Here is a 5,754-nt window from a genome sequence, read left to right on the forward strand (position 1 = left end):
AAAAAAAAAAGAATAAAACCGGGCTGGAGAGATGGCTCAGCGGTTAAGAGCACTGGCTGTTCTTCCAGAGGAACTGAGTTCAATTCCCAGGAACCACATGGTGGCTCACAACCATCTGAAATGAGACCTGGTGCCTCCTTCTGGCCTACAAGCATACAGGCCATCTCTTCAGCCCCTCATACAATGTTTTTTTTTAAATATTTTCTTATTTTTATCTAATGTCTAGTGCGGGTGTTTTGCCTGCATGTGTGTCTTTGCCCTCCAGAACTGGAGTTACAGAGGTTGTGAGCCATCATGTGGGTGCTGGGAATTGAACCTGGGTGTTCTGGAAGCCAGTGGGCTTACCTACTGCACCGTCTCTCCAGCCCCTCCCCCAAGATATTTTAAAAATGATGATAATAAATTCAGCAAAGGATGGGAAACATCCAGAATTCACACACTGCTGGTGGGCTGTGCTGCTGGTGGGCTGTGCATCAGTTCAGCCCCTTGGAGAACTGAGCCTCTCGGAGACTGAAATAGGCATTGGCCATGTGACCCAGACATCTGACTCCGGGGTATTTCACCCAGAGAAACGAACACTTGTGTTTACACAAAAACCTTTCCATGTTGTCGTGTTAGTAAGGACTTTTATTGCTGGGGTAATAAAAATATACCACCATCAAGAGCAACTTGTGGCGGAAAGGGTTTGTTTGGCTTACACTTCCACATCTCTGAAGGAAGCCAGGACAGGAACTGAAACACCAAGAACCTGGAGGCAGAAGCTGATGCAGAGGATATGAAGAGTGCTGCTTACTGTCTTACCCCTTGCAGTTTCTTCAGCTTCCTTTCTGAGAGCATCCAGGACCACCAGCTCCGGGGGCACCACCCACAATGGGCTTGGCCCTCCATCATCAACACCAATTTAGAAAATGCCCTAGAAGCCTGCCCGCAGCCCAGGATTACAGGGGCATTTTCTCTATTGAGGATCCCTTCTCCCTGATGACTGTAGTTTGTGTCAAGTTGGCATTGAGCTGCTGCTGTGAGCCACAAGCCCTATACAGTAGAAGTACAGCTGACGATCACTGGACAAACTCACGGATGGGAGTAGTGAGAAACCCAATTTGCAGAGCTTCAGGAAAACCTGTCTTTTGGATAGTCACTGTCAGTTCTGTGGAAATCTTGTGAACCCATAGCCTTCCTCCTTCTCATAGTGGAATTCATCCCAAAACACCCCAGCAGTATATAAGCCATTCTTTAAACGTGACTTTTCTTGTACTGGCAACTTGATGACCTTCGACCACACTGGTGTGAAACTATTCACTCAGCAAAACCTTACTGACAGGACCTCTGCTATGGACCACATGGGAATCCCAAAGAGACAGGCATTGAGTAGGGGAGACAACATGTCTATCCTTACTGATAAACAGGGCTGGGTGGCCCTAAAATCTCCAACAGTCAACTCAGGAGAGTATAAACTTGATGTGGGATTTCCCTCTGTGTGCTGTGAATATCTTTCATTACCATTGGTTAATAAAGAAGCTGCTTTGGCCTATAGCAGGACAGAATAGAGCTAGGTGGGAAAATTAAACTGAATGCAGTGAGAAAGAAAGCAAAGTCAGGCAGATGCCATGTAGCTGCTGAAGGAAATAGACGCAAGCCAGTCACCGAGGAAACAAGACATGTAGGAAATGAAGTAACACCATGGCCAGGTGGCAATACATAGATTAATAGAAATTGGTTAATATAAGATGTAAGAGCTAGCTAGAAATAGCCTGAACCATTGGCCAATTAATCAATGTTGTAATTAGTATAATTTCTGTGGTATTATCCGGGTCAGGGTGACTGGGAAATGGAAAAGCAGTCTTCGTTTACATAATCTACTGGCCTTTGCTGTATCTTAACAAGCTATGAATATTCTGCACTTAACCAACTTTTATTTCACACAAGGTCTTAGGCTAGGAAATTAGCGATTTGTATTTTTACCCTTAAAAAATACAGGAAAAAAAACTTAGATCACAAAACTAGACCCAGAGAAAGGAATTCCTTCTCACCTGGGTGCCAGTGGATGCAATACCCCCACAGCACCCTGCTTAGTTTGGGGGGGGGCATGCAACAGCTGCTTATGCTAGTTGCCATGACTACCACAAACACTGTGTTTCCAGACACTGCTGGAAGTACTTAGAGTACACAACAACTAGCCAGTACATGTGCACACACTTAGTATAGCAATTGCCCCCAATTTTTTGAGGGGGTTCAAGACAGGGTTTCTCTGTAGCTTTGGAGCCTATCCTGGAACTCAGTCTGTAGACCAGGCTGGCCTCGAACTCACAGAGATCCGCCTGCCTCTGCCTCCTAGGTGCTGGGATTAAAGGCGTGCATCACCACTCCCCTGTGCCCCAAACTTTTAAGAAACAATCCAAATGCCATATATCTGTGCAGTTCCATTGTTCACTGGACCACTGCTGAGCAGTAGAGAGAGGCCGCCGTGGGAGCTGAGTGTGGCAGTGTGCACCTGTCATCCCCGTTCCTGGGAGATTGAGAAGAGGATCACCGCGAGCTTGAGGCCAGCCTGGGCTACAGAGTGAGACCCCTGCCTCGAAAACCAGCAAGCAAAGACTTAGAGCATGTTCTTAGCATTGTCCTGTGGCCAATCCTAAGAACAGAACCCTATAAGCATTGAAAAGAGAGAAAAAGGAGGAAGTGGAGGGGTGGGGCACCTGTCACAACATGCAAGGAACTCACTGCACTAAGTCACAGAAGCCTGATCACCAAAAACAGGGCAGTATGGGACTCCATCCATATGGCCCTGGAGGCTAAACTACAGAGGAAGAAAGCAGACTTGTAACTGTTTCCATGTGGTAGGGGTAGGTGATAAGGGATACTGCAAGGGGGGTTTCTGTAGAGTGAGGATATTTGTTAATCCCAAAGATGTGAGGAGAAAGACCACTGACCCAAATCATTATGGTCGAGTTAATTAAAGCAAACAATTAATTAAAGCAAGCTTTCTTTTTCATTTGTGTACACAGGCTTCTCTCCCCCTAAAGGGTGCAAGAGGTCAACATTGGGCATGAGGAAGACAAGGTTTTTATAGCTCACGGATACAGGGGGGGTCTCCAAATCCCAAAATAGGTGGAATTACAAGAACAGAACATAGCCGAACCGCTTAATCATAACAACCTCCTGAAACAGAGACATGATTGCAGGGTTGGCATAAGAAGGTAGTCATAACAACAGGTAGTCATAACAACATGGTTATAACAACCTTTTTTTTTAAGATTTATTTATTTATTATGTATACAACATTCTGCCTCCATGTATGCCTGCACACCAGAGTGCCAGATCTCATTACAGATGGTTGTGAGCCACCATGTGGTTGCTGGGAATTGAACTCAGGACCTCTAGAAGAGCAGCCAGTGCTCTTAACCACTGAGCCATCTCTCCATCCCTATAACAACCTTTTGAAACAAAGGTAGGGCTGCAAGATGGCTATAAACAACTTTTTGAAACAAAAACATGACTGCCAATCCTGGAACAGGCGGTACAGAACCATTTGTAGTTAAGGTTAAAGGTGGAGCATAGTCCTTGAGAAACAGATTTAATCATAAACAGGAATGAGCCTAGTTTGCCTTTCCTATGAGATGACTTGCAAGCTGGTTCATCATATTATTTTTGTATTCTATAATTTACGTGCCCAGTAGAATGTACTTTGATCACCCACACACACATCTGCTCTTACCCTTTCCCCTCCCACTGCACCTCTTCTATTTCTCCTCTTTTTCCTTTTGACCCACAACATTTAATTAAGGTTTCTTGAATAAACATAGCTGGGGTTTGGGTTATTTACTTGAACAAGCCCAACTTCCCTACCAGTGGTTTCACCACCAAAGATGCCCTCCCCCAGCAACCAGTAACTGCCAATAGGTCTCCAGGGACCCCCACCATCATTGATGGTAGGTTGAGGGAGGGGCCCAAAGGTGTGCAGGTCCTGTTTAGGTAAGCCACTGCCGCGATGAGTTCATGCATGGGTGCTGCAGCCATGCATGGCCAGAAGACGGCATCCTACAACCCTTCTTGAAGTTCTTATATTCTTCCTGCCCGCTCTCTTCTCAGAAGCCTTGCAGGGGTCATGGAGATATCCCACTAGGGCTAAGCACTCAGCAGTCACCAATTCTCAGCACGTTTACTAGTCTGCACGAGCCGTTGCACATTGCAGAAGCTTCTCTGAACAAGGCTGAGATAGCGCTTGCCTGTGAGTATGAACATAAATAAATACTCAGACTGTTTGACATCATGCCCTTATAGTGAAACAAAAGTAGGAGCAGGAGGAGTGGTGGTGCATGCCTTTAATCCCAGCACTGGGGGGGGGGGCAGTGGCTGGCAAATCTGAGTTCGAGACCAGCCTGGCCTACAGAGTGAGTTCCAGGGCAGCCAGGGTTACACAGAGAAACCCTGTCTCAAAAAAACCAAAAACCAACCAACTAAACAAAAACAAACAAACAAAAAACCAAAAAGAAAAACCAGACAACAACAAAACCAACGAAACAAAATTGCCCAGTTGTGCCAGAGCCCCCCCCCCCCAAGCTTGGGATCCGAGTTCCATCTCAGAGACCCACATGGTGGAAGCAGAGAACTGACTTCCAAAAATCTTGCAACGGAGCATAGGGTGGTTCATGCATAGAATTCGGGAAATTCTATGTCGGTTTCATTACCATGGTCTCCAGAGTAGAAGTTAAGGAAAATAAACGCAAGCCTTCAGTGCACCCGAGCAGGAGCAGGACCACAAAGGGCTCAGACTGGCCACATGCGGACCCCTGATGGGCAGAGTTACCAGCGCCAAGCCTTGCTGAGCATGAATGTATGGGAACCCACAGCCACCAGGGGGCGCTCCACACAGGTCGGAGTTTTCTTTGCTGTGATGTAGGTAAAGCAACAATTTTTATTCTCTCAAAGGTCTTCAACTTGGGTCCCTAACAACTTAGCCTCTAATTTACAGAATACTCAGGTGATCGTAACCAAGCAGGAGACAGGGGACTTCGCACAGTTCAGGGACTGGAGAGACCCTGAGCTGGCTCCCGGGCATGCATCCTAGAGCCTGATTGTGGGTCCTGAGGAGGAAAGCATCCGTGCCGGTGCGGGGGACACGGGCAAGGGAAGGTGTTTGGTCGGAATCATTACCCAGCCCCTAGCACTCATCTTTGGAACAGAGCCGGAAGTTCCACTTCAACCCACCCCCACCCCCACCCCCCAGTTGCCTTGGTTCGGACTCCACCTCTGGGAAAGCCCGCCAAGCAGCGACCCCCTCCCCAGGGAGGGTCAAGACCACTCCCACAGGCTCTTTAGGCTGCCCCCAGAAAATAAATAGGTGGTCTCTGGGTTTTGCGTGGTCTCCCCTTCTCTCTCCCCCTTCTCTCCCCTCCCCTCGCCAGGCTTTCTTGGGACCACCTGGGAGTACTGCATTAAACAGGGGCATCTTTGATTCGGTCTAATTTGGTCTGATTGGAATTATTTGCATCAGCAGAGAGGCTCGTCTTAAGAAATATTCCTAACAGAAGGATTGTAAAGCAGGGCAGGGTGGGGTCATTTGTGTGTTGACTGACCAGCCAAAGTGATAAAGGACCAGAAGACAGGTGGAGGCAACAGCAGAGCAGACTGTAAAGTCATGAACTAGTTAAGAACACTGGCTGCTCTTCCAGAGGACCCACAACTATCTGTAACTCCAGTCCCATGTGGTCTGACACCCTCCTCTGGTCTCCAAGGGCACCAGGCACCCACTCA

Source organism: Microtus ochrogaster, linkage group LG2 (assembly GCF_000317375.1).
Source record: "Microtus ochrogaster isolate Prairie Vole_2 linkage group LG2, MicOch1.0, whole genome shotgun sequence".
NCBI classification, from domain to species: Eukaryota; Metazoa; Chordata; class Mammalia; order Rodentia; family Cricetidae; genus Microtus; species Microtus ochrogaster.